The sequence below is a fragment of the Nymphalis io genome, chromosome 11 (assembly GCF_905147045.1).
Source record: "Nymphalis io chromosome 11, ilAglIoxx1.1, whole genome shotgun sequence".
NCBI lineage: Eukaryota > Metazoa > Arthropoda > Insecta > Lepidoptera > Nymphalidae > Nymphalis > Nymphalis io.
Window position 1 is genome coordinate 1,335,446 of NC_065898.1, and position 12,073 is coordinate 1,347,518.

At 31.3% G+C, this 12,073-nt stretch overlaps 1 protein-coding gene across 4 annotated transcripts in view; it reads right to left on the reverse strand.

The window, feature by feature from the left end:
* The window catches only part of LOC126771576 (Ig-like and fibronectin type-III domain-containing protein 2), a 139,957-nt gene extending 129,055 nt beyond the window's left edge, over nucleotides 1-10,902 (reverse strand). For 3 of the 4 annotated variants that reach the window (XM_050491528.1, XM_050491529.1, XM_050491525.1), the window contains exons 1-2: nucleotides 10,745-10,902; nucleotides 3,396-3,418 (exon numbers count right to left, since the gene is read on the reverse strand). The gene's annotated coding sequence lies outside the window, so the exon portion shown is untranslated. The remainder of the gene's footprint in view (nucleotides 1-3,395; nucleotides 3,419-10,744) is intronic. The other variant, XM_050491527.1, reaches the window with a different exon arrangement.
* Between the last annotated feature and the right edge of the window lie 1,171 nt (nucleotides 10,903-12,073).

A 12,073-nucleotide genomic window follows, 5' to 3' on the forward strand; every position in this document is an offset into this window, starting at 1 on the left:
TATATATAAAATGTTTTGTCCTGAACTTTTATCTGCTATTTCTCAAAGGATGCCCGTACTTACTAGCATTTAGCGGCATTAAATAAAAGGGGACCCAAAACGATCCTACGAAATCATTATGATCTTGAATTGTATCCTGTCGTGACGTAAGTGATATTTTGTCAATGAAGAAACAGTGACCAGCGGCTTCGATAAAGTTTATATTTTTCAAAGGTGATTGAAACAATTTTTTTGTATAAAATAGGAAGCAGACTGGCAGAAAAGCCACCTGGTGGTATATGGCCACCATCATCTATTGACATTTTCGCTGTAAGATAATATTAACTATTCCCTAAAGCGCTATTGCGCCGCCAACCTTTGAAACTAAGGGAATATCCCTCGTGCCTGAAGTTACACTGGCAACTTGAACAACAATTTAGTTCCATAATTTAAATAATATACAATGACGAATGAACTATTTAGACGTGATATATAAATTATAGAAAAACCATCACAGTGGTTTTAGTGGGTTAGAATCCCACATAAACCAGTTCCCCCCCCCCATGGGGGCTGGGTACCTTTCTGAAGGTTTCTACTACGTAAAAAAAAAGCAGAAGTGTGGACTGGTTTCTTTGTCTTTTATTACTTTTTTTTTGTATTTCGTACGTAATAATCTATAATGCGATTATAACGTTGGGAAATTTGTATATTTGAACGCGCTAATTTTAAAAGCACATATTCGTATTCATTCCGTATCTTATCGCTTTGTTGTTATGTAAAATTACATAATGATAAGTTTAATTTAATTGACATAAATAATATAATTAACTATAAATCATTTATATTGATATGTGATAGGTTCGAAACATCGAATTCTTATAAAAAAGAAACCAATGCGTATTATCTATATAAGTATGTATTTACAAAAGAAAAGTAGTATATGTTGTATATCGGTTGTCTGGCTTCCATAGCACAAGCTCTGCTTTGTTTGGGATCATATGGCCGTGTGTGAATAATGTCCCAGGATATTATTATTTAAATAAGCTTCAGTTAAATGTTTTATTAGACATAAGTGTCCTGATGAAATATAACTTGATAACTTAAAAAGAATACCTTATTGTTATACACTGAATCGTTCACATAAAAGAAAGTAAACAGTATTGTCGCTTCAAACGTCAAAAGAGTTCCACAAGGATCAATTCTTAAGCCACATATCTATCTCACTTATATCACTGCAATGCTGTAAGAACTCACTTCATTATTAACCCGTGATATGTTGACAACCGACTTTTATTGATATATGATTTTGGTATGATATTAATGAAATCTTATAATTATTATGGTAAATATCGCATATCACTTTCTGACAATTCACGACGGTTTTCTGTACTCTTACCCATTGTTGATTATACTTAATTAATAATACTACTCACCCTAATTAGGTATTAAAATGATTTCTTCTCTGATATAATATACGGAAAAAAACAACACAATTATAGTGTAAGTAAACATTTTATCAGTGACTAAAAAAATTAGCTTCTAAGCTATTTATTAATTTCTGTAATATTCACATGGTTAACAATAGTTGTGTATTTGTTTACTAACTTGTCAGAAGAAAGGTCGATCGAATCATAATTAACACTACGTACGTTTTGACATTACAAGACGTATTTTATACACCAATTCTCAACCAGAATATAAGTTGATACGTCTTTTATTACACTTAAATATAAAAATAACGAGTGTTGCCATTTGTTGGTAGAATTACTGGTCGTAGCTCGTAAGTTATTTCATATACAGTCGAGCCAGCACTAAGCTCCACTATAACTTTTGTTTCATAGAATGTATTTAATACAATTCCAATAATTCGTTTTATTTGTTGAATCTGTGTTCGTTCTATCGAAAAAAGCGGAGACAGATTTTAAACTGTATTTTATTCTAAATAATGTATGCAATGTTATCCTTTTTTCAGATTATAATTTGAAATAAGCTTGTTGTTACTAAAAATCTGTAGCATACAAATTTAAATGATATAATGGAAAATGAGTAAAACCTTTGTTGATTATACTTAATTAATAATCTAGTTTGTTTAGATTCAGTATATTTTATAGCTTAATAAAATATAATTATTGTTCTGGCAAGAGGTGGCTGACATTTGCGTAAAATTGCCGCTTCTTGTACGCCACCTACTACATCTTTTGTATTGTTTAATCATTATCTCATTCATCACGTGATCTCTCGATTAATTCAGCCATAAACAAATCGTTAGTGGAAAGATGTACATTAGTAAGTTTAAAGTTTTATCTTTCAGAAATAATTAACGTTAAGTTTGTTTTTAATTTGATTTAGTTCAAATGTAAACAGTATCATTATTTTATTTTTATCTAAATTTAAATCTAAGTTTTTATCTAAGTTTTATTAGTTCGTGAAATGTGTCGTGTTATGGAGGAAATCTTAGTCTTTGTTAAAAGGAGTAAAATCTAAAAGTGTGACACTAAAACGAGTTGTGTCTTAAAACTATCGCTAAAATGATATCCTTTTAGAGATCGAAGAAAGGGTTATTTCGGATTTTTTTACAATAATAAAGCGCCAAAATAAACTCAATCAGAGTATTATTTTGACTCGAAATTATCAAAAAGAAAATAACAAAATGTTAAAGATTTTAAACGATAATTATAATATATATATTACTGGCCAGTAATTCTAACTTTGCTGCTGTTTTTAATTAGACACTTTTATGTTTTATGTTCAAGCATTGTACAACACGTCGCGCGTTATTTTTTCTGCTCCGAATTACAAAGTGTAAAAGGCAATATTTATTATCATAAGACGCTTAAAACTAATACGTATATTATTAATTTTAATAAGACCGAATGCTTTGTGACAATTGTGTAAATAAAATATATATTAACATAAAAATTAGTACTGGCAACTAACATAAACTGATTTTTTATAATATTAGCATGGCATTTGATTAATGAATCGTTTCAAGGCAATCCGTTGAGGTTGATGTTGCTCTTATCGTGTTAAATATTAAAACAGGGCGTCTAGTTTCTAACTTAGTTCATAAAGATTAATGTTACTAAGGGCTGTGAGAGCCGCGAGCCGAGACCCAGTGGTAAGAGCGCGTGAATCATATCCATTGATCTTGAGTTCAAACCCGAACAAGCACCATTGAAATTTCATGTGTTTAATTTGTGATTGTAATTCATCTCGTGCTTGATGGTGATGGAAAACATCGTGAGGAAATCTGCATATATCTAATTTCACCAAAATTATGCCTGTATTCCACCAACCCGCATTGGAGCAGCGTTGTGGCTCCAAAACCTTCTCCTCAAAAAGGGAAAGGAGGCCTTAGCCCAGCTGTGGGATATTCACAGGCTGTTACTGTTGCTGTAAGGGCTGTGATAAATTACCTCTGATCCGAATAAAGATATTCCTGAAACAAATAAAATGTATATTAATATAGGTTATATTTTATAAATTAGCTGAAACTGCAGTTTAATTGGAGTAAAATTTTAATGATACATTATCACTCGTGCAATGTTAATAACAGGCTTATGTCTTATTATACATATACGCTATTTTGATGCTTGTACCTTTTGTGTGTTATAATGATTACAGTCAATATTGCATATCACGTTCGGTTATTTCACGATCGTTTTCTGCGGTTTCGAGTTTGTTGATCTGTTTCATACAATTTTCCATATTGCCAGCTGTATTCGATTTTTTTTTAATCAGACGGAGCGTTTTTACTCCAGTTTGAAGAGGAGTAAGCCAGTGTTACTACAGGCACGTGAGACGACATTTTAAATCCTATGGTTGGTGACGCATTGTTGATATAAGGAGCAGTTAATATGTTAAAATAGCGCCAATGTCTATGAACGGTGGTGACCACTTACCATTAGGTGACACACTCGCCAGTCAGCTGATCGAATACAATAAAAAAATTAAAAAATCTCCACGCATTGAGTCTGCCTTTTGTTCTCATCTATTATGTTTTAAAACTTACAACACAAAGTATCAGAATACCGACCTCGCACGTCGCCCACCACTCCACAATAGATACATTTATTGTAGATTTTTTATGTATAATCGATCTCTTATAAAAAGCGTTAACCTAACTTATTGTAATGACTAATATTAGTCCCTGACCTCTCACGGTTGAAGAATTGTACATGGCCGTTTTGAAAGGTCAATGATAATATTCAATCAAATTTAGTATTTACACCAGTTCAATAAAGATCATTATTGTTTGATAGTTTTCTCAAAGTTATCAATTTTAGTTTACTTTAGTCAAAACTCGATTTATTATTAAAGGATATTGTAGCTATTTTTATTTCAAAGTCTTATTTATTATCGAGTGCGCTGACTTTTAGGAACTAGTGGGACCGGCTTATTTACCGAGAATATATACATATATATATGTGTGTTTGCGTGTGGAAACATGTGGGTACCTTTTATCTTGCCGCGAAACAGTAGCAAACATGTCAATTAAAAACTAGATGTTGTTTATTACTATTTCTATATGAAATTGACTCAGCTTATGAGTTAATATCTAACTAAGCTTGGCAGCGGCGTATGTATGTCTGTCTGAACGCGTGTATTTACCAACCAACCGGGCAGTGATCAATCGTAGGATCACCGGCATTTCTGGCTGCTAATTCCTTGACCGTAAAAACGTATATTCTTATAGAGGTCTGACTTTTTCTTACCGATTCGAACCCAGGACCTAGGAATCTGCAACCGTATTTTAGCCTACACACCAATGAGACTGTTATTTTTTTACCGCGTGCAAATATAAAAGGCTTAAAAAATTATGCTTGGCGTTTTCAATTTACTATATTAGTGTACATATTATACCTGATTTCGATTCCATTTTGTTGCATGCAATGCATCTTAATGCTTTCTATAATGTATAAAGTGTATTACTAAATTTCCTTGAACGAAACGCGTGACAAAGAGGTATTTAGGTCAATGAGTGTCGCTCAGGTGAGGTGCGCGATTGTTCCAAAGATCTCGCTCCCTCTTTATGAGGAAATGGGATGGATACTCTGCGAAACAGTAGTGTATAATTGAGAACTCTTAGCCTCAATAGTTGATAGTTCCTTCATTGGAAGCGAGTTCATTACTTAGCCTTTGGACCTATATTAACTTTGTTATAATATCAATGCTGAGTAATACTTATATATATATATATATACACTAAAATACACAAATATATATAATCCTTGGTATATATTGCTTGATAATTTATACGTTATTCTTATTTCAAACTAGCTGCCCGTTCTGATAAAAAATACAAGGTAAATTCCCCACCCCCGGTAAAAATTTCCAGATATTTTTTCTTACTAGATGCTCACATAATGAAGTACATGTTTTTACACAATAAGCTGTGCATGTGCAAAATACTTTGAAGTTGGTCGAAATCGATTAGAACACTTACTGGTGGTTACGGGCTTGTCTGGGTAGGTACCACCCACTCATCAGATATTCTACCGCAAAACAGCAGTCCTTGGTATTTTTGTGTTCCGGTTTGAAGGGTGAGTGAGCCAGTGTAATTACAGGCAGAAGGAACATAACATCTTAGTTCCCAAGGTTGGTGGCGCATTGGTGATGTAAGCGATGGTTAACATTTCTTACAATGCCAATGTCTATGGGCGTTAGTGACCAGTTACCAACAGGTGGCCCATATGCTCGTCCGGCTTCCTATTTTATAAAAAAAAAACACTTATATTTATTTATTTATACAAGATACCTTCAATAATTATAGAACTATACTAAACTAAATTATGTTTACTCTTGATCGCACCAGAGGCTCGCAGATAATCATAAAAGTTACATGGAATTCAAATAAAGTTCAAAAACTTTGTAAGAAATATTTCATAAGAAAATTCTATGAAAAATTTAAAGTATGTCTCGTATATTACTTCATATGTCGTATAAAATTGCTTTCAAAAATGCATCTAGCGTATAAGTGAATTTTCTTACGCGACAGCTGATGCTCGTCACAAAGCGATTGCATTTAGGTCAATGAGTAACACGCAAGTAACGTATTCGATTTAACTTGAGAATTTTAACTCCAACAGATTAGTTTGAAAAGGACAATTACAGTTTAAACAAAACCTTTAAAATATTTTAATAAGTATTAATTTAATCCAGTACTCTGAAATAGTCAGTGACTCTTTTGTGGGATGTATTCAATTTTACACGGGATTCCAAAAATCATTCATGCCTCGGCTGCTAAATTTAAAATATTTGGGAACGCTTGCGTGCAAAAGGTTATCGTAAATATCGTAATTTTTAGTGAGTCATAAATGAAAACACTGGAATGAAACGATTATGTCCTGGCTATTTATCTACGTAACGTTTGAATAAAGAAATGCGACTATGCCAAGTTTTAATAAAGTCGATTAGTTCTAATTTCTAAGGCCGGATATCATGAGTTAGCCCACGTGCTGACGAGCTCATAAGCTCGTCTTCCTTAAATATGAAAAATAGTTTACACTAACTATCCTTCATTTACAGTACAGTAACAGCCTGATAATGTCCCACTGTTGGACTAAGGCCTCCTCTCCCTTTTGAGGAGAAAGTTTTAAGCTTATTCCACCATGCTGCTCCAATGCGGTTTGGTGGAAAACCCATGTGGCAGAATTTAAGTAATATTAGACAAATGCAGGTTTCCTCACGATGTTTTCCTTCACCATCAAGCGCGAGATGAACTATAATCACAAATTAAGCATATGAATTTTCAGTGGTGCTTGCCCGGGTTTGAACTCACGATCATCGGTTAAGATTCACGCGTTCTTACCACTGGGCCATCTCGGTTTTTTATCCTTCATTTGTTTACGACTAATTAAAAACGCATATGTGATAAAAACAATTATGGTAACAACTAAAATATTTTCGCTATCTTAATTGTTAAGATATGAAGGAAACGACTCTTTACCTTGAACGCTAAAAAAACTTTAATGAAGTTATTATATTATATAATTATCCATTTTAATACAGTTATATTTATTCTTATAAATATATACAATATATTTAACGCAGCGTTTTAATCTATAGTAAGAAGGAATATTTTAAGAAAACCAATAAATAAACGAAACATGGAAGTTTCGTGAATAAAATCATTTTTTTATTATATATTACATATAAATAGCAACAAATTATATAGTATACAAGTGAGTAAAGAATGGACGAGATGGGGCACAATAGCATAAGAAAACGTCACGCCGCATGACGTCGCGGCATGCGAGTCGGTTTTAGTACGGGAATTCGATAGATTTTTCACATAAAAAATTAACGAACTTCAAGCAATGCGCTTAGAAACTGAGTGAATCACGATTTTAATTTTATATCCATAATAGCTACACGAAGCTTCGAGTTCAAGTTGTGTAATAAACATAAATCATTGGGATTTTTAATAAAATGCGCACTACGAAACTGTATTCATATAAAGACAACATTATCATAAATTGGGCGTCAGTAAGTAAGCATTCATTTAAACTAAAAATTACGTTATATAAACCAATCTGGATAATAATTAAATTAAATTAAAAATTTAAATAACACAAAAAAAAACTCTAAAAAATCATCAAATATGTCTGTTGATCCTTTAAATGTGTATAAGTGTGCAAGCGTCGTCGCTTCGGTCGAGAAACGCAATTTCAAATCAATCGGACCTGTGAATCTTCAAACGCCTTTAGATCTTCATCGTGTATAAATCATCTCGATCGCATCAGTTTTCAAACAGAATAAACCGCATCAAAATCAATCCATTAGTTTGCTTCCCACAAACGAAAGATCACATGTAACCATTGATAAAAACAAAATCAATTACCAACCGGTCAGATCTGGTATACACTTTTTACTATTTGAAGGTCAGTAGTGCGATTCTGTAAGAACTTACTTCATTATTCAACAGTGAAATGTTGACAACCGACTTATGGTGATGTACCATTTTGGTGCGGGTATCTTTGAAATTTTATAATTATTGTGGTCAATGTCGCAAATCACTTTCTGACCTTTCACGACAAATTTCTATGGTGAGTTTAGAGTTGGCTCTGGCAGAATAGTAATGCAGTGCTTTTCTATTAAAACTGACTTCATTACTCAACAGTAAAATGTTGACAAACGACTTATGTTGATATACTATTTTGATTCGTGTATTCTTGAAATGTTATGATTATTATGGCCCATGTCGCATATCATTTTCTGACATTTTACGACCGTTTTCTGCGGTGAGTTTCGAGTTTGTTATTACAGGATAGTCCTACAGGACTCGGGTTAACTTGATGGATCATTTTAATTGACTTGCGTTTTACCTAATAAATTTATATTTTTTTAAATTTCTGTTTAGTCATTATTTATATGCTTGCTGTCTCCATCCGTCAAGGTCTCCTTTAATTGAAGGAGCACACATATTTTAAAATATTATTCCACGATGTAATGTACTCGTAAGTGTGTCTTTTGTTGGAGATCCTTAATAAATAAATAAATTATTTTTTCATTATCTTCTTTTTAGAATTTCCATTTCAGTATAATACTCGTTGTTATTCAGTTTTACTTAGTGGTACAGCTTTGATCAAGCTCGTCTGGGTAGGTTACCAATAAATCACCAGATATTCCTTCGTAAAACAGCAGTATTTATACTTTGTCTGCTCAAATGCTGGCTGAATTACATATAAGGCAGATTTTCGTACAACACATACAATTTAATTAATTTATTTTTTTATTTTATATTAATACAGGTTTCTTCGTTATAGTAAACGAGCACGTAAAAATTTCGAAGGTTCGAATTTAAACCCTCAAAAATATTCGGTTAAGATTCACGCGTTAAACTTTAACCAAGTGCCAACACATCAAATTAAACAAAATCACTCGCAGCCGTTAATTGTGAAACTCGATTAAATAAACGAAATGCAACAAAAAATTAATTACAAGAGAATTCTTGTTTTTTTTTTAAATTAAAATACCTTTATTATTGACCAAGGAAATTGTACATTTGGAACAAAAAGCGCACTTAATGCTTGAAGGCTCTACCTGTTTTAGGCTAAACAGAAATTATACAATAGTTTTCCAATTAATATAACTTGTAGAATTACTATACAAAATAATTTCTAAGAGCCGACTTGAATAACGTATATTTCGATATTAGTTCATCAAGACGAAATAAGAAAAATATTTAAAATACTTCAGTATAAATTTAGGAAATATCCAAAATATTTAGTATATGAATTCCGAAATAACAGAAAGTTTATTGTCTCTTCGTATTTCTCATGATTTCAGATTGAAATAATTTTCAATTAAAATAATTCAAGCTTTTAACACTATTTTATAAAAATTCAGTAAAAAAATTAAATAATATCTATATATTCCCTATTTTTTAATACAAACAATATTAAAATATTAATTATATAATTAATAAATAAAATAGAAGTAAAATAAATACTTTAAAAATGTTGTCTTTTTCTTAGAAAGTTATTAGAATTAATAGTTTTAGGTTAACTTTTGCAAGGTATGAATTACATCGAAATCTATCCATGCAAAACTGTGATATCTCACAGAGAAAGATATTTAAAAAAGAAAAAAAAATTTTTACTTTCTATAATACTATTTACTGCATTTAATCTAAATAGTTTATCAAATTTTAGTAAATATGAATACAATAAGTTTAAAGACATTTGTAGGTCAAATATAAAACCTCCTTTTTATACCCATTAGAAATTATATGTTAAGTGTGCGTCCGTCTCAACAATCGTCTCATTGATCAAGGTGACAAACGTCTGTTCTCAAGTTTCCCGCCAATAATAACAATAAAACAATGCCCCATTCAGTTGTAACTATTTGTATATAGAACGAATTGTTTATTTCTTTTTAATTAAACTAAACAAGGATGATAATAATTATTCTGCCTTATAATTTTTATTCGACAAATATTTAAAATAATACACAAATTTACAATCGATTTTTTTTATATTTCATTCTATATATTGATTTTTAACAAAAAAAAAACATAAACAATGTTTTTTTTTACAAATTCGACTAAAATGACATTGAATATGTGCAATAAATAATAAATATCTTGCATTTATTTATTATCACATTGGTTGTATCGTGGATGTTTTTACGAGCAGTTTCCGAGTTTATAATGACATGTTAAAAGCAAGTAACTACAGCTTAACATTTGTAGGACACTTGTGTTGAAACATAAATTATTTACGACCTGTTCAGTACTTATAAATTTAATAAAATAATCAAATAGTTTTTATTATATATCTTAAGCCGCTACTCCTATTATTATTAAACATATATTTTTTTATTCAAAATGAATTTTCTTTAATTTTTTTTCGTTATATAATATTCCTTTGCCACTAATAAGATGTAACAATAAAAAAGCTGCATTAATGTTTACGTTAACAACAACTTCCTATATAACAAGTTATTTTTTTTTACTCTGCTGTTAATTACAGGAAACGGAAAGTTAAAGTGAAGCCAGTTGACCGAATCAAGAAAAAAAAACGCAACAATGAATCAAGAATGATTGTCTAATAAAGTAATAGATTATTTACAATTAATAAATTATTAGAACTCACAAAACTCTTAATCATATATTAATATGATTAAGAGTTTTGTGTGATATATACAGAATTTATCAATACTCAATCAAATCAAAGCACAAAAGCGAAAATACTGTAATATGTCCCTTCATTTATAATCCGCTTAAAATAAAGCAATTTTAAAAAATAAAATCGCAACGAACCTGTTCCGTCCTGTCAAAATAAATCCGTGCACAAATCACAGATAATTAAAATAAAAAATAAAAACACAAATGACGCGCACTCGCGACGTATTGTTCCAAATTCAAACAGTAGCAAGCAAACTCCGATAGAGTCTGCGCCGCTGGGCCGACGCGAGACGACTGAGCGCGTCAGGTCGCTAGCTAGCCGAAGAGTTTTCCTTCATGCGATCAGAAAACAATAAATCTTTACGGAAATGTATACATATAAAAACATAACTTATTCTGACGTAATGTCCAACAAAATTTGATTTACATTTGTTAAAGCTGTAAGCTGATATTTTTTATTAGTAGTGAGATTATGTTTTTTTCAATTTATAACAAAGGAATTTTTGATACAATATGTAGGCGGACGAGCATATGGGCCACCTGATGGTAAGTGGTCACCAACGCCCATAGACACTGATATTGTAAGAAATGTTAACCATCGCTTATCTCGCCAAAGCGCCACGTACCTTGGGAACTCAGATGTTATGTCCCTTATGCCTGTAAGTATACTGGCTCACTCACCCTTCAAACCGGAACACAATAATATCAAGTACTGCTGTGTTACATTAGATATCTGATGAGTGGGTAGTACCTACCCAGACGAGCTTGCACCAAGCCCTACTACCAGTGAAGTAAGTATTTAATTATAATATTGAAATAAAACTTGACATACGCTTTTATCAGTGTTGTATATACTTACTAGGAACTGTTGAAGAGTTCTGCTGTGTATGTTATAGCGCCATCATCAGGTCAGCGCTTGGTATTAAATTAGTGTCACACTTCCAAAATTTCAAATTTACGACAATTATAATTATATTAAAGTCAACTTCCTAGACCGAATTTGTTAGTTACACTAATAACACATTTGATTTAAAAAATTTTATTTTTTTTTTTCTTTTATTAGGGAAGCAAAAAATGTTAGTCATTGTTATATATAGATAAAGTTACTATATTTTATTTGTACAAAAACTATACTCAATAAAATATTCCAAAAGTACCATTCAAAGTTTCTCTTAACATTTATTCGGATTAAAAAGATGATATATTAGTAAAATTTTGAATATACTACTGCTGAACAAAGGTATGTGATAATTTCTTGCTTCCAAAGAGAGATTGAAAACTAATAATAACTTACGTTTTAGTTGTATGATATTCCTATTATTATGCATTACCTTGTTCATCTAGTGGTATATAGGGGTGCTGGTAATAATGACAATGCCTGCTAACTAAGCTAGCTATGTTCGTGTATACTTCTGTTTTTTACTTATATAATGTCGTGACTTGATTATGTAAAGAAACATCGTG